Here is a 25148-nt window from a genome sequence, read left to right on the forward strand (position 1 = left end):
AGATGCTTTACATTCCCACTTCCTTATTTATCATTATTACCACTAGTCCTGTTCTCTCCCGCCTATCACTCCTCTTTCATCCTTGGCATGTCGTCTAGGATAGATGTGTCAAGTTTACGTAGGAATACATAAAGGATGTCATCGTGTCCGTACAAAAAGTTCAAACACCCCCCCCCCCCCCCCGCACGAAGATAAAGGTGTACATAATTGTACTTGGGTTGATGAGATGTAACACAGGCAGAGACTTTAGTCACTTTTATGGTCCGAAAGACATTCAAGGAGGACAGAAATCAAAACTTGGGGTAAATCGGTAAGATTGGCGCCGCATGCATAACGTGGCACTTGTAATGTTAAAATGATACATTTTACCTGTGTTATTGTACAATCAGAACAATATGTAACAATGTGTTGCAGTATCTTTGCCATATTTGTGGTTGGATGAGAATATCGCCCGGGTTTTGCCACCCAGTCATTTGGGTGTGACGGACAACAGGACCTTATCCAGTATCACCACTGTGTATGTGGGACTATTAGGCTGGTCATAGACATAGGATAGCTGGTGCACAGAGACATTCTTAGTTTAGCTGAGCTTGCAGGACATGATGGGCACCACTTATCTCCACTCAATCATAATGGTAAGATCCTTGCTTTACCCTAAAAGCCTGTTTTTGTTTTGTTTTTTTCCAATGTTGGTCTGCTCTACCTCCATAATGTTAGATGGACAGTAGATTCCATGTATATTGGTGAGCTCTGTTGACAAAGATCTCATGCCAGCTAGGGTTTGATGCTTTGGCCTAAAATTTATCAATCTTTTTCCTATTTTGTTTTTCTCCATTCCAATCACAATTTTTAGGTTTTTTTTTTTGCTAGATAAGCTAGAAATATCAATTTTTTTTTTAATTTTTCTTCCCTTCAACACGAGGCAGTTGTGTCCACAGCCATTCATTACTCTGAATGGTTTATCAGTGTTTTATTGGACAATTCAAATGAATCTTGCATATCAAGGAATTGCCGTGGATGCCAGTCTCGTGTGTAAAAGAATGGGGTACAGACATTGGTTATATACACATAAGGAATAGGGTTCCATTTCCCTCTCCTCACACCACATTACATAGTCCTCTCTACCATCATCACAGCACCTGTGTACTTTCTTCCCCAATTCTCATCACAGCATCCCCATGTACTGTCCTCTATATTTCACATCAGTGTCCCCATTTGCTGTCCTCTCCACCTCTTATCAGTGTCCCCATTTGCTGCCCTCTTCTCATCACAGCATTCCCACTTCCTGATCTCTCTCCTTCTCACAACCCCCATTTACTGTCCTCTCCACTTCTCAACACAGCGTTCCCATTTACTGGCCTCTCCACTTCTCAACACAGTGTTCCCATTTACTGGCCTCTCCACTCTTCAGCACAGCGTTCCCATTTACTGGCCTCTCCACTCTTCAGCACAGCGTTCCCATTTACTGGCCTCTCCACTCTTCAGCACAGCGTTCCCATTTACTGGCCTCTCCACTCTTCAGCACAGCGTTCCCACTTCACTTACTTCTACCTGTGGCCCTTTTCTGTGACTTATAAATTGGCGAATTGATTGCCCAGCCCTACCCCTGGCTGTAAGGTATTACTATCAGATGGGTAGAATAGGCCATAACTTTGTAGACCCACGGATCATAACCAGTGGCGTACCTATTGATCACCTGAGAGAAGGAGCAGAGCCCTCTTCAGCTGTTTAATGCACAGCGTTGCTCCTTAGATTTGCTGTGCATGGGAAAAACGGTAAATGCATTAGTACTCAATGAACACTGTAACCCCTTCGCTCTCGGAGCTGGTTGGATCCCACAATTGGGAAGCGATGGCATGTCCTAGCACTATGCTATCGCTTTGAATAGCACTTTTAAGGCTGGGTTCACACCAGTGTGTGGGCGCAGTTTTGGGTTTTCAGCTTTCTGCTTCATTATGGGAGCAGGTTAACACGGACTCCCTGCCCGAACAGATCTGACCTATGGTGGAATTCAATGACACCAAATGGACCCCAATTGACTATAATGGGGTCCGCTCACTATTATCCTGGAGGCTGTTTCGTCCAGTATTTTTTTTATGCTGGATCTGCGCCGCAGGCTTCGAACAGAGATGTGAACATGCCCTTAATTTGGCCCAAGCGTATTTGATGTTAATGGAGCCCACCAAATCCAGCGGGATCTACTGCTAATCTAATATAAATGGGGGCACATTACATGATGTTTGCTTTGAGGGAAAACAAGGATCCAAGCACTTTTTTGATTTCAACTTTTTTTTTTTTTTTTGTCCCTGGGAGATAAGCGTCATCAAGGGTATCTGGCAGCCACTGATCTCAGTAAATATGTACGCTTGGCCGATCTAGATCTATGGTGTTGTCTACCTAATGGCTATCTGCTTTGTATGACAAACCGGAGGCAGTACTTGTGCACGGCCAAAGGATGAAGTCACTTGACACAAAGTGTGTACATAACTTTTCTACGGAACAGTATTTATAGAGCATATTAAGTCAAGGACACAGCTGTAAGAACTTGTGGACAGTTTTTTTTAGAGGGATGGTCCTCTGTTTGGTACCATGATGCGCTCATCACCCACCCATGTATAAGGGTCGGTGAGAGCCGCTCTCCGTTCGCCCCTCCTCAGTCTCTCAACACTGTGACTCCTTGCTAAATAGAAATCTTAAGGAAGGCAGTTAGTCCATATGACACGTCTACAAACTTGTCTCTTCTCCTCTACATTTCTAGGGTTTTAATAATGGCTGTTTCTAAATGGGTTTCTCCTGCCGCCTCATATTGTAATTGTATTATTTTTATTTTTTATTTTCTTTTCCTTTCCTCCGGCCTTTTCTTGACGTTGTGGGGTTTGAAGGGCCCCGTCTGGTTTGTATGTAATAAGACTTTCACCCCAAATCCCCGGTTCCCCCTCTCCCTCCTTTCTAGTAAGTGCTTTCAGAAAAAAAAAAACTGTACATTTTAACGTAAAAAAATAAATTATGTTGAGACATTTTGGAAAAGGCGGTGTAAAGAGTTTTTATTGGTTATCAACGGTTCTCAACCTTCAATCTTTACTAAAGCACATAAGACCCATTGGCGATATTACAGGTACGTGAGGGGAAGTGATCACTACTGTATAGCACATTCACATTTATCCCCATTGATAAACACTCTACTCTGTCTTTACCTGACTTGAAGTGGCTGCTATCTGCAACTAGTAGCTTGCGCTTAACAGCACAGCAAATGAACGCGAGCACTTAAAGCTATAATGCCGTACTGTGGATTTTCTGTGTGTACAACCTCCTCTCCACTGCTCGGTCTGCTATAGGAAACGAGGCGTGTCCAGCCCAATGCCTCAGCCAGACGAAAGTGGAAGATGTGTAATTTTAGAAATTGCTGCTAATTTGCTGTATTACACATTCTTGTCCAAAAAAGGAATTGCACAACTGTTAATTGGAAATGGGCTCGTTACTAGTGCTATACTGCCTGATGACCTTGACAAAACCGGTATTAGGCAATGCATCTCTACCAAACCAGTCTAGTCATTTGATGGTTTCTAAGATCAAACTGCTCAAGCCAGGCAAGCATGTAATTGTGTCCGATTAGCTGAAACGGGATTCTTCATCAGGATGGACGACACTTAAGCATATTGCTCTTCTAACTTTAATCATTACATATCTAGAACATATCTTCATCCTTCGCAGATACATCATGAAGGTTCTAGTTAAAGACTACAAGCAAAGATCCAGAAAATTGGGAAGTGCTCTACAATGTATATTCACGCCTGTATTATAGCTACAAGTCCCCCTGTGGCAGCAAGTCAACTGACCGAAAGATAACGACGACATAGACCACTACATTATCCTACCAAAAGTAAGTGGACCCCTGAACTAGAATCAGAAGTAGTATTTATTTCCATATACTAATACTTAGTGGGGCTCCTTTGGCTCTAATGACATCAGATACTATTTGTAGTATACTTTCTACTAGTGCCTGATACACTTCAGCTGGTCTTTCCCTCCATTCATCTTGTAAAGGTCGGGCAAGTTCTCACAAAAAGGGTGGACGCTGTCCATATTTCCTGAGCCGATATTCCAGTTCATCCCAGAGATGTTCAGGTCGGACTCTGTGCAGCCAGTCCAATTGTGGGACATCTATATCCTCAAACCAACATAAAATAGCATTGGATGTGTGACCAGGCTCGTTGTCTTGGATGTATGGCCGACCATTCCCAGAGTATTACCACATTGTCAGCAGCAGATTGTCTAGAATGTCAGGGTCACCTCTGTGATCATGGTTCTTGTCACTACAACTAACAGACTGAGCCATGTAAAACGTCTCAGGACTATAATAGAACCTCCGCCTTACATAACTGTTGCCACAACACACTCCGACAGAAGGTGGTCCCCAGGATCCTCCACACCCAGGGACATCTGATGTGAAGATGGAGTAGTGCGATTTGTCACTCCATAGAACGTGCTTCCATTGATCAACTGTCTAATGCTGGTGCTTTTTGCACCATTGTAAATGGGCCAATGCATCATCTTGGAGAGAACTTGCCATGATGAATGGAGGAAAATACCAGATGTTAGTAGAAAGTATGCTATGGGTAGTATCTGATGTCATTGGGGCCAAAGGAGCCCCGCTAAGTATTAACATATGGAAATAAATACTACTTCTGATTCTTGCTTGGGTGTCCATTTACTTCCATCAGGATAGTATATGAATCTATTGGTTGGGTCCTTAGTATTACACCTCTATTGCGCTTGTGATAATGCCTTAAGCAGGTGTTTCCCCACTCGATGCACCCCCCTTAATTAACAGCACATAACTATGATCCAACAAAGGCTTGGGCGCTGTGATGAGTTCTTAACTTTCTGAAAGAAGTTGTGTCAAGCGCACAAGGGCATATGTATATCAGAGCGGGGTCTCCAGCTCAGGACCGCTCTTATGGCAGGCCTTCTCCATCCTGGTATTAGAGGATAGGCATTCATGTGAAAGGCCATCCTCTAATACTGCCATAGTGGAAACGTGTATATGACCATGGCTTCTCCCGACAAAAATAATCTGATTGCTGGGTTGCAGTGAGCGTGATCTGCTGCTCCTCCACCCACTCCTTAAATTCTGGGAGAGGCTTGCACCTTGGCCCAACCCCTTTTAAACCTTCCAGACAGGTGGCGCTTCACCATCGAGATGCAATAATGTGACGGTCGGAGCTACATCTTGTAGGCATAAATATTTACATTGCAGAAGCTGAGGACTATCGATTATTATTTCCCAGCTGAGTAACGCGGGGAGGAATGCAAGGAATAAATGGCGCTAGTAAACGTGAAGCCTCGCTACTACTACGGGAACGGTGGATACAAATGACTGTGCAGGGGAGAGGTGCTGCAGAAGCGTGCGCGTGCCTCTTCTCCCCCTCTGTGACTGATCGCCTGCTATAAATATCCTAAGAAATGGCTGAGCCAGAACCTGAATAAAAAGCTGGCGAGAAATCAAAGAGCAAGTTATGGATCGTGCTGCTTTACTGGTGTATGCAAGTTAATATGCAGCACTTTCCAAGCAGAGGATGTGATGTATCGTAAAATGCGGAAACACGGCTGTGTACAGAGGAGGCTAATACATCAAATCTGACATTTCTACCTCCCCGATTATTGAAATTAAATCTATATTTTTCTGGTATTAGCAGTCTGCAGATGACGTGTGGGTGATTTAAGGGACGTGCAAATCTTTAAATGAAAGCTGTATGACCTTCTGCCCCACTTAATCAACAATCACTCAACTGATTGGGGGGCAGTAGGACATAGATCGACTCAATCACTGATTTGCTTAAGAGTATTGCAGGACTTTGACTGTTGATGACCACTCCTCAGGATCGTGGGGTCTGCCAGTCAGGATCACTGCCAATCAATTGATTCTGCAACCGGCTGTCAGTGCAGCAAGGATGGATGTGTAGTGGATGGCTTCCCTCCCTTTGAAATAAATGGGGGTGATGCCTTTTGTTACACTTCCAGCTCCTCAATGTGGTCAGAGCCGGAAGTATAACAAAAGGCATATCACTCCCTTTTGATTTCAATGGGAATGAAGCGGTCTATTACACTGCCAGCCCTGATCACTGATGCAGACTTCCAGCCCAGCTGTACTGACTGCAGGGCGGAGGATCGACTGATCATTGGGGATCCTGAGTGCTGCACCTCTGCCAATCAACGATCCTGAGGATAGGTCATCAACAGTAAAAGTCAAGAATACCCTTCTAAATAGATATACTCTACCAAGGGAGATCTTGATGAAACTATGTCCTCATAAATGGGTGTTCGTAGGTGTGGCGCCCCCTCATTAGGCATAGGAGAGGGCCATTACTGCAGTATGATTGGGACTTTACTGTTAGGACTCCTATTTCTGACACAAAGCCACACATTGGTGAACCGTGTCTGCTATGATGGTTGGGTGGTGGGATCACATATTGCTGATTATAAGGTTTTTAAAGTAACGCCTCTGCCTGTAAAGTCAGCAGTATGTTACCTACTGCTATAAAATGGGTCTAATGTTATTTATAGATGCAAGTAATTTATTAGGATGTAAACCACTGGCTTGTTCCCTTATTCTTACCATATTTAGGACAGGATGATGTAGTAAAGCTCTGTCCTCAGGTGCTGACTGTACTTTCCCTTCTGCAGCTGATTCAGCTATGGTTGTACCTCATCAATATTATGTATATGAAGCTTACATTCTGTCTTTGTGCTCTGAAAAAACACTAAATATACAACAAAAAGAAAAACCAAAAATAATTAGAACCTACCGTCTCAAACTGCAATCAAAACTGAGCAAAAGTATCTTGCTAAATGTCTTCCAGAAGTTCCTAAAGATGGAAAAAAATGCCATGCTTAAGAGCGTTCTTGCTGTAAAGCAACTGGCTGCAGCAGCAGCTCTCCCCCCTACTGCTCTGCTGAAAAATGGAAGGGATAAGGAAAATTGAAACATTGTTTCCTTTACAAGATTTCTGCAAAACTGCCTCCTTCAGATGGGCGTTTGCATAACCATAGGGATGTGTGTTTACTTCCCAGGTCTTCAGCCCCACCTCGATTTTAGGAACCTGCATTCCCGTCACCTATGAGATGGAGATGTCATTCGTAGTCTGGGGTGATGTCTTTACTGCTCAGTCTGTGGTTCCAGTGCGGCTCCTGGCATTTTGTGCTGGCTCAGCCCTCACAAGTGCCTGTAATTTCACGGGATCTAATCTGAGATGAGAGTCCCTGGTGGCAGAGGATCACTGCTGTTCCTGGCACAGAGAAGGAAAAGTGCACTTGCGGTTACTTTTCAGAACCTTCATCATTTTAGCTGGAGGTTAAAGAATTTTATTACCAAATGGAAAAGGCAAAAATAGTCCATTATAGACTATACCAAAACTATGTATTGTACCGCCCAAACAGTGGGTGAATGGTATGGTACCCATCTCATAATGCCTGTAGCCAGAGCTGTATCTTGAAGCTCCTGGGCCCCCACCTACCATGTAACATATTAAAGGTGTCCGCTTATGTGACAGAGGGGCTTTGGGGCGCCCTCAGGTACCAGGACTAGGGTGTGACTGCTATTTCTTCACCTCCTATAGTTATAGCCCTACCTGCCTGCCTGCTTGATACAATAGATATGACTGTTGCCCAACAAAGACAAGGCAATCTCATGACGCCCAAGGCAGGAACTTCAGAATGTATGTGCCTTGACCCTGTGGCTATCAGACGAGTAATCGTTAAATTACAAGGGGATGCTAAGCCCTCAACTTTGTCCTAAAAAACTATTGACATAGAACAATGACAACAATGAAATTTCAGTTATTCTATATAGTCCCCTCGGCTATCAGTGCACTTCTGATTGTGACGTGGCAACTTCTTCAACCTATCTCGAAAGAATTCCATTGGTTTGGCGACAAACCAGGCGTCAACTGCTGCAATTTAATCAGAAATTAAGGCAAATTTGGTTCCTTTTCAAATTAGAAAAGAGAAGATACGCTGATGGTGCCAGATCAGGCAAATAAGGAGGATGTTCCAGCGCCTCGAAGCCCAGGTCAGCCAGTTTGTTCTGGATGATGGATGCTGTGTGAGACCAGGCATTGTTGTGCAGGAACATGACACCTTGGGTCAATTTTCCACATCTTTTAAACTACAATGTTCCTTCAATTTATGCAGAAGTGTTGTGTAATACACAGCTGTGACAGTAAACCCCTTTGGAAGACAGTCCAAAAGCAGTATCCCATCTTTATTCCAGAAGACGGACATCTTAGATGACAATGTCTCACTTCTGAACTTCCTTGAACAAGCGCAAACACTGTGTCTCCATTCCTTTGACACCTCTTGACTGCAGATTATACATGAAAATCCACATCTCGTCCATCGTCGCCACAGTTGAGACAGGAAAGCATCAGCAACCTATCTGAAAACGCTGCTGAATTCCCTGGAAGGCTTGCAATCGGACATGTTTTTGATCTGCTGACAAACCTTTTGGGACCCACTTGCCAGATTCCTTACTCATTTCTAGATGATGTTAAATTATGGCCCCAACTCTTTCTCTGGAAATGTTCAGAGCCTCTGCTATAGTCTTTGTAGAAATGCATCGGTGTTCCAGAATCATGTTCTGGTTGGTGGCTATGGTTTCAGGGATGGTCTCCTTGAATGGTCTTCAGTGTCGGTGTTGATGTGGCCAATTTTAAATTTGGCAACCCAACTTTTCACTGTGGAGTACAAAGCGCACTTGTTGCTTGATGTTTGCACTTTGTCATCGTGAACATTTTTGGCCAACGGCCCTCTCAGAAACAGGAACGTCTATGCTGTCCTGCTCTACTTTGCAGTGAAATCTACTGCAGACTCCGCCATTTTGTCTTCACATTTATATAACCAGAGTATCGCAAAGATTGAGCTTTTAAATGATCCAACTTTTATTGATGTAAAAACAAATGAAGATTGAAAAGCCAAGGAATTATCAGCACCTCTTTGTAATTGCCCTCTCTCTCTCTCACCACTCCCCTATGTTCTCACTAATAACAGGTACTTCCCATTTCTCTCTACACCTATGTTCTTCAAACCTATAAATCCATGTATGCAGGGTCAACTGAGCACACTACTGTGTTTCCTCAAATATAAGACCCTGTCTTATATTAATTTTGCCCCAAAAGAGGCACTAGGTCTTATTTCCAGGGGATGTCCTATACTTACCTAGCATGCTCAGTCCAGGTCCCTCCCACTGCTCTCCGGAGCTCTGATGTGTTGAGCCATAGCCTGGATTAGCTAATTCAGAAATCCCGCCTCCACAATGCAATGGCTCTGATTGGTTCATCGAGCGCTACATTGATTGGCTGAACAGCGCTGGATGAACCATCACAGTCATAGCTTCCTGGAGGGGAAATTTATGAATCCCATAATTGGGAAGTGATCTTCTGTGGGCGAACGAGGACTGCAGGACGCCTGGCAGAGTTCCGGACAGCAGCAGGAGGACCCGGACCGAGCCTGCTAGGAACGTATTTTTTTATGTAATGCAGTTAGGGCTTATTGTCAGGGTGGGGCTTATATTTCAATCCAACCCAAAAATCCCCCCAAATCAGAGTGGGGCTTATTTTCAGGATAGGTCTTATTTTCAGAGAAACAAGGTACCAGTGTCAGCTGACCATATCTGTAGTAGGGTCCACTAGTCCTGGGAGTTCCTTTCCTGGCTTCCTTACACACCTCATAAGAACTACCCTGATTTTTAGCTATTTTTAGGGAGGCTTGAAATATAAGCCCTACCCTGAAAATAAGCCCTAGTTAGACTACATTAACAAAAAAAAAAATGAATACATTACCTAGCAGGCGTGGTCCGGGTCCCTCCCGCTGGTTTGCAAAGTTTTGTGGCTCTGCCGGGTTTCTTGTACTCCTCGGCCGCTGACAGAACATCACTTCCTGGTTGTGGTGTTCATAAATCCCACATCCAGGAAGCAATGGCTCTGAGTGACCATTGAGTGCAGCTCTCAGCCAATCACATCTGTCACGTTGGTTCAGCGAGTGCTGCATTGACTGACTGAGAGCAGCACTTGCTGGCCAATTAGAGCCATTGCTTCCTAGAGGCGGGATTTATGAACGCCGAACCAGGAAGTGATGTTCTCTTGGCGGACGAGAAGTGCAGGAACACGGAACTTCGCAGACCAGCAGGAGGGTTATTAATAAGACACCCCCTCCCGAAAATAAGGCTCTGTGCCTCTTTTGGGTTAAAAAAACAAAATTAGACAATTAGACAGGGTCTTATTTTCAGGGGGAACATGGTCACTTTTATGCTATACTGTACCTAGATATAGGTAGAGCCGTTTAAGTGCTGATTGGTTACACTGGGTTTGCATCACGAAGTAAAAGTCTGCTTTTGTGCGACAGCCCCACCAATGTACTAAGAGAAAACCTTTATAACTGGCAGCTACAACATTATCAGCATCTTAACAAATCTGGGACTTAGCATTTAATGGGTTGTACAAATAAGTGTGTGTGTGTGTGTGTGTGTGTATATATATATTTTTTTTTTTATATATATAAAGTTCTTAAAGCGTTCTTTAATTCAGTTGTTTAGATCACACTATGCTTCTTGAACCCCACTTGACAGGAAGGGGTCATCGATCCTTGCTGCTTGTGCCAAATTCTGACCTCCAACCAGCATGATGTAACAGAAATCTGGATCCATCTGACCAAGCAATGTTTTTCCATTGGTCAGTAATACAATTTTTGTGCTCTTTTTTTTTTTTTGGGGGGGGGGGGGGGGGGGGCACTGGGGTCTCACCTTTTTGTTTATCTCAGACCACAATGACGCTGGAGCTGATCGTTTGCTGTCGTAGCCCATCTGTGCTCAGGAACGACTAGTTGTGCGCTCGGACACATTAGTTGGAGCACCAGCGTTGTATTTGGCTGCAGTTTGCCTGACTGTGCAGCGTCTGTTCATCAGAACGATTCCTGCCAGAATCCTCTGGTCCCTTGCGTTGACCGGTTGTTTCCATCCACAGGATCCCCTTTCGCTGGATGTTTTTCCTTGATCACACCATTCTCGGTATGCTCTCCACACAGTTGCACAAGCAAACCCCACAACGTTGGCAGTGACATCCCGGCCCTGGCTAGTCTAGCACTGATTACCGGCCTCGTTGGCAGTCGCTCCGATCGCTGGATTTTTCCACACTGACGCTGATCCACAGAAAACTTGTCATGTGATTTTATGCTGCAGTCCGGGGTCACCGGTCTAATATCCATACAGGGAAGCTCCAATTGTAAAAAGCCCACGGGCTCTAATAAAGTGGCCATTCAGGGTAGTCCCTGCACAGCCATAGCAGTGTACATGGCCGTACTGGCGTAACTATAGAGGATGCAGGGGATGCGGTTGCACCCGGGCCCAGGAGCCTTAGGGGGCCCATAAGGCCTCTCTTCTCTATATAGGGAGACTAGTACTAGGAATAAAGCATAGTTGGGGGCCCTGTTACAGGTTTTGCATTGGGGCCCAGGAGCTTCAAGTTACGCTTCTGCATGGCCATATCTAGGTAAAACAAGTCAACGATTCCATCATTCTACAGATCTGTAAGGGTACCAGAGATGAATACCCCAGCAATTATTCCTAGCTACCTTGAGGTATGTCCGTCCATGTTCATACACCCTTTTAAAGGGGTTTTCCAGGAACAAATACTCTTGCTATAATGCAGCCTGGAATTTCATTGAAATCAACGGAAGCTGCATCTGCAATTACAAGCATCGGCCACTATACAGTGGTTGGAGCAGCGGTTTCTGCTCCGACCCCTATGTATAGCGGCGTTGTATAGCGTGTGCCTGCTCAGCTGGGTTCCTGAGGGGCAGACCCTGGTCAATCAACTATTGATGACCTATCCTGTGGCTAGATCATCAATAGTCTGTGCTTGGAAAACCCCTTAAAAAAAAAACCAAAAACTAGTTCATGGCCTCAGGTGGCAGAGTATAACACAAAGTTTCTCTCTGGTGTTCTTTAACTCCCATTTGTGGCCACCTTTATTGATAGGAATTTATGAAGCAATCCAAATGTTGCAGTAGTTCTAAAAGTTAATTTTATTCTTAGAATTATGATGTTTTTGTGACAATGGAAAAATGTATACTATGGAAAAAATACGAAAACAATACAAATGGATCGTAAAATATGTAAAATGTTTGTTTTTTTAAAAAAATAAATAGGACAATTTACAAAAAAAGACAATAGAAAAAAAGTTTCGGTCCCATCTGTATGGAAGTGCAGGATTATGCTGGAGCTAGAGACATTTACAGGCAATACGTAATTTTGAAATCGGATGAGAAATCCGTATTCTTAAACGGTCACTAACCTTTCAACAAACTTTGCATAAATCAATAGTACAAGCGACTAGAAGAAACTTTGGTAATAGATCTTGTCAATGCTTCTTTCTCCACATCTTTCCTCCTTTCTCTAAGGACGCATTCAGACGACCGTATATCGGCTGGGTTTTCACGCCCAGCCGATATACGGCGTCTCTTTCTGCAGGAGGGGGAGGCTGGAAGAGCCGGGAGCAGTGCTCTGAGCTCCTGCCCCACTCTCTGCCTCCTCTCCGCCCCTCTGCACTATTTTCAATAAGGAGAGGTGGGACAGGGGTGGAGCTAATTACCGGTACTTAGCCTCACCCCGTCCCGTCTCCTCTCATTGCAAATAGTGCAGAGGGGGTGGAGAGCAGAGCGGAGGCGGGAGCTCAGTTCCTGCTCCCGGCTCTTCCAGCCTCCTCCCCCTGCAGAGAGAGACGCCGTATATCGGCCGATGTGAATAACGAGCCGATATACGGTCATCTGAATGCACCCTTAAACTGTTCACTTCCTCTGAAAAACTGCTAACATCTGTCTTGGTAGGCAAGTCGGACTAACAGTTCACTGAAATCACATTCAATTGTGCCTATAGATGTCTAGGAAAGGAGGAGAGAGACTTGTACAGACATGCTTTGGCAGCTTTTAGTAGGTGTTTTATCTTGCCTCTCTGCTGGATTCACATCTATACTGCTCAGTACTGCTGTAAAATGTCCTCTTACAAGCACACACTACCAGACTCCCTCCATCTAACAACTCCAAAGCATAGTACCTAGTCCATTGTGTATGTACCGTGGTGGCAGTGAATGTCTACTTTCCAAGTATGGTTTTATCATTACCTTTTATCTTGTCTATAGGGAAGGTAGCTAGGTCAAATTAGTTATCCACTGGAAATTTACATATGATCGTAAGAAAAACTAAATGAACCCTCTTAAACCACTTGGATTTCTGCATTGATACTAATAAAATGTGGATTGACTGTTAACGTTACAATTATAGATAAGCACAATGTAACACGCAAACAGTTGCACCATTCAAGTCTTTTATTGAGCATGTGAGTAATCCTCCATGGAGTGAAAGTAGGTAAACCCTTGAATGTAATTACCTGTAGATCCTCCTTTTAGCAGCAATGACCTCCAGCAAATCTTTTCTGTAGCCAGAGCAATTTTGAATCATTCCTTTCTGCAAATGTGTTTCAGTTCATCAATATTTCTGGGGTGTCTTGCATATACAGCTGTCTCCAGGTCATCTAGCAGCATCTCCATAGAATAAAGTTTACAATTAATTTTAATTATGACTTAAAATAATCAGACCCCAATGCTTTTTAAAAAAAATAAATGTAGGATATATTTTCTGGTTTCTTATGTGTAAGGGGGCTACCGCAGACTGCTAATGGCATCCATAGAAACAAAAAACAAGAATTGGTCTTATTGGAGGTGCCAGAGGCACATGACATGTCTTTGGTTTTGATTCAATACTTGCATCATGCATCACCTTCCAATAGGTGGCGCTGTTTTGGCATTGTTCAATCTTTCCATTTGCATTAATTTCCCAGAGGAGCATGCATGACCTTATCAGTCTGCCCACACCTTCTAGGTGATCTCCTTAAGTAGAAACTATACACCTCCCGACCCTCCTCAGACTCTGCACTAGACGTACCGCAGACACTGCACATTCAACCATATAGCTACAGTCCATGCGGGAGACGCTTGGTTCCAGTGAAGACTTGAGGTTATATTTCCTAGTTTCTTGTGTCTTGCCTTATGATGTTATGACGTCCCTTCTAGCGTGGTCGGCCAGCTAGTTAAACAGTCTGATTGATTACGTCTATTTACACATTTATTGTAACAATCATTTATCATTTGTCACTTTGTTCACCTCCTACTACACTACGACTGGTTGCATTGTGTTTTGGCACTCAGTTGACTAGAGACTACCTTGGGCACCATGACTTAAGGTTACCCTGCAAAAAAGTCCATACCTTTTTCAGGGGGGTAAAGATACCAAAACCACAATTTTAGCTTATGCCAATTTTAGCGTATGATCATCATGGAGGATCTTTTGCCAAGTCTGTGACATTAACCTTTCTCATGACATGAGTTGAGTCCACTGGTCTGCTAAATACGTCCTTGACTGGAGCCCGCTATGTTTCACTGCTTGGTGACCATTTGCAGCACTTCTTGAACTTCATGCACCCCAACAATAATGGGATATCCCAGTAGGATAATGCACCATGCTATTGGGCCAAAGTTGGCCAAAACAGGTTTGCATTTTGAAGACTTTCTATGAATGGCATGACCGGCACATTTGCCCAACAAGAACCCAATCGAGCATTTATGGGATATAGTGGAGAAGTCCTTTTGCACCCAAGATTCTTCACCTACAAATACCACGGTGCTGTGATTGCTATCCAAATGGCATGACTCAACATTAGTTGAGCGAACGTACTCTGTTGAGCTTGATGCTCGTTCGAGTATTAGCATACTCGATGGTGTTCGTTACTCAAATGAGCATCAAATCGTGTTCGCCCCCGCCCCAGCTTTTGGCTCCTCCCTGTTGTGACGTGCCTGTTTTGGCCCCTCCCCGCTGTGGCGCAGCGCGCACCATTTGAAAATTTCTTGTCTGGCAGGAAGGTGAAGGGGAAGGCGGAGGGAGAGGGAGAGAAAAAAAAAAAGAGCTCGGGACCCTGCGTCCCGCATACAAAAATGCTCGAGTCTCCCATTGTAGTCAATGGGGTTCGTTACTCGAGTAGAACTCTCGAATTTTACGAAAAGCTCGACTCGAATAACGCGGACCCGAGCATTTGGGTGCTCGCTCATCTCTACTCAACATCTCTCGTAGGGGATCTACACTTTGGGGCCCCCGTCTGCTACCTTCCGCCCGTGTGAAGCATTTATTAAAGAAAAACAATAGCCTACAAATGTAATCCAAGCGTAATCTTCATTATTTCACACAACCCTGTAGAAATGTAGCTGTGGTTTTAGCTACATCCCCGGAGAGGGAGTTCAGGTGCACTAAAAGCTTGAGACATATTTGAAAATGGGCATTAGAGGCTGTAATTCATGTTCAGCTTTGACGTTGCTAAAAAGAATGAATTTTGCTTTGGGAATGATTCCAGCACTGGCCGGGGCCATTGAGTTTCTAAAACTTGCTATCCTCTAAAGGGAAGAGGTTAAATGCGCGCACTCCCATACTACTCCTGTGTAATGTTTGTCCTGAGACTCAGAGTCTGCAGAGGATCTGTCCATTCAGCACCTTGGGACTCATGAATTATTAAGGGTTTCTCTAGGTTTAAGGAGAGTGAGAATGGAAAATAGTAAAAAAAGATGAGCGACGGAATTTGGAAGGGTTCAGAACAACACCACTAAGGTAGTGCGGACCGCTCATCCCAGTAACTGAGAGACACAATATTGTTGTGTGCCGATTTACTGTAGGTCAGTGGGACGAAATACTACAGACAGCCTGTAAACAAGAGGGGCACTGTCTTTGGAGGAAAGCAAGCATGAGGTCTTATGCAATTCCTCTGACCTACTTCATGACTATGCTCTTTGAGTGGTGGGCAATAGCAGCTTGATGATGAGAATAGTAGTCATTTTGATCATGTATGTAAGCAGGGGAGTAGTGATCACAGGGCTATGACCTGACCCAGAGGGTAAGGGACCCACCCAAACCCTTGAGCAACCACCGCTTTTCAATTGGAACCACAGAATGCAGACCCAGTTGAAAACTAAGGGGGTGCACAGCGCCATTGGTGTCTGGCCCAGTACATACATTGGCCGAGACTCAGGCCTTCCGGCCATCCTGGATAGCACAATGAGTGTTACTTTATCATGCCACATGCTTTAGGTTGCCGGCGGACGAAGAGGACCTTCCAATTGCTCATTGTGGAAACTGCTATTACATAGTTTTCAATTGGCACAAAGGGAGCACTATATATGGGGTCATTATTTGCATGTGGTGGCACAATAGGGGCACTACTACAATATGTGGGCATAATGAGGGCTCTATTATTATATGGGAGCACATAGGAGACACTGTTACTGTATGGGGGCACAATAAAGGCATGGTAGTACAAGGGGGCAGGGGCAAAATTTGCCTATTCAACTCTAGATGTGCCCCTGTATGTATGTTTTTATTCTATATGTGATCAAGGAGAGGGACCAAGGCTATAATATTCAGCCATTCGCAAGTTGGCAGAGATCACAGAAGTCACTTTTAACCACCATGCCATAATCAGTGCCGATTCTGGTATAAAAGGACGCCTCCTCTTTGATTGTAACAACGTATCAGAAAAAAAGTGGCTTAGAAGCCTAGCAAGGGTCGTAAATTACTTAAAGTGAAAACAAACACCAATGGCATTAACCCCTGCACCACATTACTAAAATATAAAACTATTATTAGATATAGATTTTAATTTACTTGTTAAAACGTAAAAAATCCAGATTGCAGGCTGCCTGAAACAAACAAACAAACACTCATTAAGTAAATCGCCTGTATGAGAGTACAGATTTGCCCTATTTCCCAGGGATATAAGTGAAAGACTCAAACTCTCTCCAAAGTATAGGAAACTGCTTGAAATATATGATCACAATCAGCAAAAAGGATCCTATATAAGAAGAAGGGGAGAAAAAACGTTAGGTGATGCACCCAAACGCAGATTAACAACAGCCCTAAGCTTCCTATGAACTAAGTGGAGGACTCCAACTCCCTCCTCAGTATCAGGGGAATCAAAAAACAAGCACTCATGGCAGAGGGCAACATGCAGCCAAAGCAAACTGTACAGAAAACACTGCTGTTAGCCTCCCAACATGTCTCGCCAGCTCCCTGGTGTCCTTGGGGGTTATCAAAGGGAACCAAGGCCCAACCTCCCACAGAGAGATGCATGTATGATGACCAAAATGAAGTTCCCACAAGCTCCACTCACCTGATTATACCCATCCAATCAGTTGGTTCAACACTCCAGCAAAAACCTTACAATAACTTAGTTAACTATTTGGCCACTAAGTGTTGTAGTCTCCTTACTAATATCTCTTAACAGAGCCTGGATACCATAATTATACGTAAAGGGGCTACTCCTCCACAGCACCTCCATCTAATCTGCAACAACTACAAGAAGCTTCCTGTCCGCGTGGGCCAATATTCCTGCAGTATGATTCCATTCCCTAGTAGAATCTATGCTATAACTAATTGCTGCTGCTCTGAAGGCCAAAGGAGGTCCAACGTGCTACTAGATGGGGATCTCTAATACAGTGGCCAGTGTGTATTATTATCAAAAGTGAGACCTAGGACATAATAGGCCACAACATGTAGAATAAACGATCAATGCTGACAAGTTGGAAGACTAGAAGTGAGCCCCCTTTACTCTAACAGAATGTTTGCCGAGTTCCACGTGACCCAACTCGTGACGTTATTGTTCACCTTGACTTTTTTCACCTTTGATGTCTCTATCTTTAGAACGTGGGCCGAAAGTGATTGTCAAAGCAAAGTCTGAGCTATCTTATATTGATGAGCTATAGTCAGTGCCAGAACCAGGCGGACCCAGAGACATAGCGACTAACTGTAAGGCCCCAGAGCTAAATTTGAGGGAGGCGCACTCTGCAATGTAAAAGTAAAGTAACAGAAATGATCCTAAAACAATATTTTTTTGGTACTTATATTATAAGAGTTCATTTATAGGAGTATAGTATTCCTAAGAGTACTGTACGAAGAGGCAACATAAGTCGGATGGAATCCAATAACCCCACTTTACATGTGAATCCAGTGACCTTGCAGGAACGGTCATCGCTAGTGAATGGAGGTGGAGCGTTCTGGGGGTCCGTCCGGCCGCCCACCTCCATTCATAGTAAGCAGGCCGAACCGTCGTTCAGTTTTCTGAATTCTCGTTCGCCGTTCATTCGGGCACACGTTTACACTGAATGATCCTACTGGATGTGGGAGTCCGAACAATTTATCGGCCTGTCTAAAAGGGCCCATCATACTATACGATAGTTTTATATTCTTTTCTATTGAACAAAATAGAAAAGGGGTTTAAAGGGGTTCTTTACTGTAAGAGCAGTTAGACTGTGGAACTCTCTGCCTGAGGATGTGGTGATGGCAAAATCCATAGAGGAGTTTAAAAGGGGACTTGATGTCTTTCTGGAGAGAAAGGATATTATAGGTTATATAATCCTAGGTTAATTGTTAATCCGGGTATACAGGCAGGTAGGAACTATTAGGGGTTGATCCAGGGATTAGTCTGATTGCCATTAGGGAGTCGGGAAGGAATTTTTTCCCCAAAAGGGCTATTTGGCTTCTGCTCTTGGGGTTTTTTGCCTTCCTCTGGATCAACAACACAGAAGGATAGACAAGCTGGACTAGATGGACACTGTCTTCATTCGGCCTTACGAACTATGTTACTATGTTACAACACATTCATCTGCACCACAACAAGCCTTGGAAGAGAATCCACTGAACAGGACGGACCATGAAATCCCTTTTGTGTTGTCTATAGGAAGGACCGCAGTGTGTCACAGGAGGGCAGCCTTGGCCACGTAAAGTCAGGACTTGCACAATGTCCAGGCTATGAGGCAGAGGGGACAATGCTCCATATCTCCAGTGTTGTGAAATACTCCTCTATGGGAGGGGATCCCAACTGAGTATGGAAGCCTGAAATTCTCTAAATAGAGGAGATTACTGCAGTGAACCTCCCCCACCCAGTGGGTGCTCCATTAATATTATCTATACAATTAAGCTGTATTTACACATGATTTATTTTGATGCATTTGTGAACCGCAGCGAAAAAAAAAATGCATCCAAAATCCCCATGCATTTTTTCAATGCATTTTTTGTTATAGTAAATCCTAAATGCATCAAAAACACATCCGAGATGCCATATGTGGATGCAGCCGAAGGGTGCTAGTACACGAGTATCGCTGCCGCCACTAATGTTCATGATTGAGGCTAATTACTGGGCTGCACCTGTTTCAAGTCCAGATGCAGCCCAGTAATTAGCAGTAAAACAGGAGCGTTGGCATCGGCTGCTAACGCTTCGCTTCAATGCCAATCATTAGGCAGCTATTACATGGCAGCGATTCTTCCTTGCGAAACGCAGGTAGAGAAAGGCTGGTTGCGGCCGGAACCTGTACTCGTCATTGGCCTGCTTACTCATTGATCTTTGTCCTGTGTTCTAACTTGGATGGTCTCAGACTCCGTTTTTGTATAGCCCCCATTCAGGGGCGTAGCTAAAGGCTCATGGGTCCGGGTGCAAAAGTTTATCTTGGGGCCCCCCAACTTCTCTTAACCCCTTAACTTAAACTCCTGGGCCCCAATGCAAAACCTGTAACAGGGCCCCCAACTGTAATGCTTTATTCATAGTACTGGGCTCCCTATATGGAGAAGAGAGGCATTATGGGCCCCCTAAGGCTCCTGGGTGCACCTGCATCCCCTATAGTTATGCCAGCTGTGTGTTTCTAAGGATCATCCGGTAATTCGCTTTCATCACTGACCTCATCACTGGAGCTGGAAGAAGGGTGGGATTAAGTGAATGCAATATGACTTTTTTATGTTTTTAAACAGCATTGATCAGATTTCAATGTAGTTCCCCCCCCCCCCCCCCCCCCCATACTACCCCTTTAAGGTTGCCAGGAAAGCACTTGACATCGTGTCTGGGTGACCGCCATTAGAGTATACAGTATGCACTGATATAGTCACTGGAAGTTTTATTTTACACTATAGACTCCCTTCATACTCCACGTGCTTGTCTTTGAGCCATTTTCATTCATGCAACAGCAATGCTATTCCCCAGTAAGCAGGAGCATACGCAGAACTCATGGGGCTCCCCTCACAAGCAGACTTGGATACAGCGGCTTAGCTCTAGTATACCTTTAAATAATGCTATCATCTAATAATAGTCATGTATCAGCTCTACACAGTGATAGTGATTACAGTGCAGGTACTTCCAGTGATCACAGATGACTTCTCTGATTGGTGATGCTCATTGCATTTTTCTTATCTGGGCCCAGATCACCATGAAGACTCCTTGCAGTACAGTTTCCCAATCCTGCCACAACTCTCTTTTCAGTATCTCCACATAGTAATTGAGCCCCTACTAAATAAATGCCCTTTGTGTGACCCCTCTTAATATTAGTGTTCCCTCTGTGGTCCTATTTGGTAATAGTATCAAATACTATTACCCCTCATTAGTAAAACAATACCCCCAGTGGTCTCCATAAGTATAATAGTGCCCCATTTGCCCTTATTAATATAATAGTGCCCCATTTGTCCTCATTAATATAAAAGTGCCCCCTCTTGCCCTCATTAAGATAATGATGTCCCCTGTTGCCCTCGTTAGTATAATAGTTTGTTGCCTCCTCCACCGAACCTCGGGCCAAGCAACGTTCTTTAAATAGGCAGATCTCTCTAGGCTGCAGATGCCGGGCGCTATATGTTATGGAAATCCTGATCCCTGCCCATCTCCTGCGTATACTATATGCTAGAGCAGGAGATGGGGAGGAGTCAGGATTTCCTCTGCATACAGCGCCCAGTGTACAAAATCTCTTGAGTAGTGTGAGTGAGAGAACAGGCAATGAGAAGGTAGGTAGCCTCCCCCCATCCCACGGGGGGCCCATGGCAGTGGCATGGTCTGCTTACATTGGTGGCATGGCACTGCCACTGAGGGCTCAGTTAAGGTCCACCATGATGTCAACAGTTGTCTCAATATATGTTGCTGTTATTGCAGAAACTTGGAGATTATATAAATACCTGCTGGCAGGAAATTAGTCAGTGTGTGGCTGAAGCCACAAGGTGTACAGAGATCCCTTGTACTGAGGAAGAAAAAGAACTAGACTGGAGGAACTCCCAAAGAAGGGACCTGACAAAGGGGGAGCCACAGAGAAATCTGAAACTGCGGAAAGACATATGAGTGATGAAATGGTTGCAGTAGACTCCAACTCAGCCCCTCTGAGATACATCTGAGTAGATGAGAGGATGTGGCGTGGCAAGACAATAACTGTGAGGGCAGTGGGCTGCAATGTGAGAAACAGACTCATGGAATGTGATATCTGTCTTGTATAGAAGCAGTATGTGTGGTGTGAGTATTGTTTTGGGCTCTTTTGCATTTTTCCCTGCAGCTCCTGTGCATCTTGAGTTCCAAGGGTGATCACCATCGTGTCCTGGCACTGTGGTCAACACCAGAATTATTTGTGTCCTACATACCATTGGACCACAGGGGGTGCTAGCATGAGCATGGGCTCGAAGTGGGTAAGACACTGATAAAGTTGTATATATGTGTTGTTACATGGAAGCAGGGCAGGGTTATTAGCGCCAAGGAAGTAGGGTGTGGTTGTACCATGGGAGGTGCCTGGAAAACCAGTTGTTGGCCTATGTAACAGTTAGTACCCATTCAAGGTTGACTGCTCTGAGGCCTGCAGTATGGCCTGTATAGTTAGGTCCTTGAACATCAGTAGATGGAAGGGGCTGGTAGGAGGGGGTCAGTGAAAGAAGAACTTATATGAAGTTAGCAGGTGATGGTAGACTGACCACCATATTGAGTAAAAGAATGCATTGACTGTTGCATGTTAGGTTGCTTGCTGATGTTAATTTATGTTGATTTGTGGTGGTCTAAGTGAAAGTGGTACTGGCTTGTCACTCTGGAAAGCTAACATAGGCCTGGCTGGCATTACAGTGTATGTCTGTTGAGAGTGGGTTCCAGGGAGCGGTGTGAAGTTAATGCTATCCTGGAGGTCTGTGTGAAGGCAACACTGACCTGAGCATCCAGTGGTGCTAAACAGTAACCAGTTAGAAACGTAGCTTAACACTGTTAAAGTTATATTCTGGAACATTCCAGTGTGTAACGACACTTAAAATGAACTGCAACTGTTATGCATAATGTGCCTCATCAAAGAGACTGTAACCATCAAGACTTGTGTCACTGTTGTGTGAAAAGTATAATCTTCTGTTCAACTGTTACAATCTCTGATCATTTACTGAAAGGTCAACTTCAGCCATTTGAAGACCTTGGGGAATCTCTGCAGAAGTTCCCGTGCAGCGCCTCCACAGGTAAAATGAAGCATTACACAGCACTCATTGAAATCAATGGCTTTTCTGCATAATGCACAGACATCCTTGGTGCTTCAGAGTGAGAACCGCTCTTTGTATCTGATCTATACGAGGGCCTTGAACAGAAGAGCTCTCTATATTAAGTCAGAATTCCCAAAAAGGGCATTTCAAAATGAATTTTCTAAACCAGACAACCCCGTTACTTTTAGATATCATTTGTAAGACACAATTGCATGATGGGCCATCTTAAAAAAAAGCCTGAAGTCATACAAAGCTGGAAAAACACAAGGTGTAGCTGGGAGAGTAAGGCGGGGCATGTGCCCCAGGTGCTATTAGAATGGAGGGCAGGGGAGAATGCCAGCCTGACCAAGTTAGAAGTTAGCTGATTGCTGCGGACCATGCCAAACACACACAGCACCTCTGTAAGTAGCAACCACCTGACAGATGCGCTCTGTGTGCCAGGTGGGGGCAGCCGCACCTCACTACATGGTCCCAGCTCAGCTGCTATGACATCTGAGCCCGCCCTACTCCTCCTCCTTCCTGCCCTATTACTGTGTGCCACACTGGGAATTATATTAATGATACTCTTACACAGATCCTGGTCTCTCATCAAGCTGTCGGACCAGCATTGGGTGCATCTTCCATCCTCTTCTTCTGTCTCTGGTGCCTCGGACCAGGAGGAACCAGAGAATAGGTGACAGAAGAAGAGGTCTGAAGATGCACCCAGTGGCAGCCCAGCGGCATGATGAGAGAGACCAGGAGCTATGTGAGAGCATCATTGATGTTATTCACAGTGTGGGCAAATAGTACTGGAGGGTGGTGGGAGAGCACTTTTTCTATTGGGGGCCCTAAGGGAAGCACTATTTCTACTGGGGGCCACAAAGTGGAGAGAGGTGCCAAACTGAATTTTTGTCCCAGGTGTAGGAAACTCTAGCGAATTCTCTAGTAGAACCTATATACATACATACGGATACTCTACACAGAGCCTGACATGTCGAGTATGTAAACGAATCTAGAATGACTTGCATCAGTTTTTACTGCTCCAATAATTGTAGTGTGCTCACTGGAGTGTAAAATATGGCCCTCTCACTAATGAGTGAATTAACACAAAGCATGGGCTGGAGTAGTACATCTCACACCAGGAGGCTGATTGTTTGATGTCTTGTGTTCATTAAAACCATGTTCATGCAGACCGTGTGATCCACACTGCTCGGTCCTCCAACAACCAAGTCTCGAAACCCAGAAATGGTGTGCCAAGTTCTCTCCAATTATGATACTATTTTTTGGGATATTATTCTCAAATGCAAAGCAGTGTTACATTAGTGGGTTTATATAAAGAATAGCATGCAACACTTGAAGGGGTTGTACAATTTTTATAATCCATTTTTGTTAGGAGGATCATCCAAAAATTAGCCGATCACATGTTGTCCTGCTGCTAGGACCTTCAGTAATTAGCTGTAATCTGTAGTGGAACTGGGTAGAAAGTACGTGAGTTTCCTGCAGCACCACCACAGGACAAACGATTCATTACATAGTATATTTTCGCATTGGCAGACAACCCATTGATTTAAATAGGCACTGTATCCTCCAGACATGTTCTCTGTCATCATGCTCTGCTCATATTTCGGATGTTTCGGAAGAATTATAGATGATGGATTGCAGCTCTGAGAATGTGAGGAGAGGTGGGAGACGTGAGGGTGGTTAATGCTGAGATAAGAGCTATGCATGTACATGTGGCCCAACGTAATGCTACGCAGCAATATAGGATGTCTATAATATCCAAGGTATAGGTTCCAGTGGTATAGGACTGACTGATCCTGAGTAAGGAGCTTCCTTTGGATATTTGAGTTTCCTCTTGATGGAAAGTGTTGTGAATCGCTGACCTAGAGATTAGCGACTCATCACACAATGTTTTATGGAAAGGTACATTTACAGTACACCACTTAGTAACCATAGCCGAAACTCAAATCCTGACCATAAGATGTTTACACCATTACACCTATTGCACATAGTAGACATTTAATGAAACTCTCACTAATCGGACTTTTATGGCATATCCAGCCATAGACGTATGGGAAGGAATGACACTTTTATGGGTTAAAGGGGTTGTCCAGTTGTAAACTAATGATGGCCTATACTCAGGATAGGTCATCAACAGTAGATCGTCAGGGGTCCATCATCGGGGACCGCCACAGATTAGCTGTCCTCTGGTCCGGAGGGCTCGTGCACTTAGCTGATTTCTGCAGGATGCACACAGCTGCGTTCCCAAGTGGCCAGGCTTGTTATTGCAGACAAAGTTCTCATTGAAGTGCATGAGAACTTGGCCTGTAATATCACGTCTGTCCACTACCACGGGAACAGAGCTGACTGCTTCCTGCAGTAATCAGCTCAGTGCAAAAAGTATAGACTCAGCACATGATAGTACCAACTTGGTGAACAACTTTTTGGTGGGGGTCACAGGCAATGGACCCCTGCTAATGTACTATTAATGACTTGTCCAGAAGATAGACCATCATTGGTTCACAACCAGACAACCCCTAGAATTACTTATGGTAACTATAATGGGGAAAGAATAGTGTAAGGACTCTGTCTTTCAAGCTTCGATCTAAGAAAGAGTCCTTATATTGTTTGGGAACTATCAGCAATGCCCACTTATAGCCATTAATCCTCTATTCTTACTTGATTAGGAGCCAGGTACTGGAATACAGTGTCAGCTGAGCACCAGCTTGAACCAGTTGGAACAATAGTAGGTCCTGAAGACCCAACCCAAGCACTTGAGTCAA

This window comes from Eleutherodactylus coqui, chromosome 2 (genome assembly GCF_035609145.1).
Source record: "Eleutherodactylus coqui strain aEleCoq1 chromosome 2, aEleCoq1.hap1, whole genome shotgun sequence".
In the NCBI taxonomy this organism is placed as follows: Eukaryota; Metazoa; Chordata; class Amphibia; order Anura; family Eleutherodactylidae; genus Eleutherodactylus; species Eleutherodactylus coqui.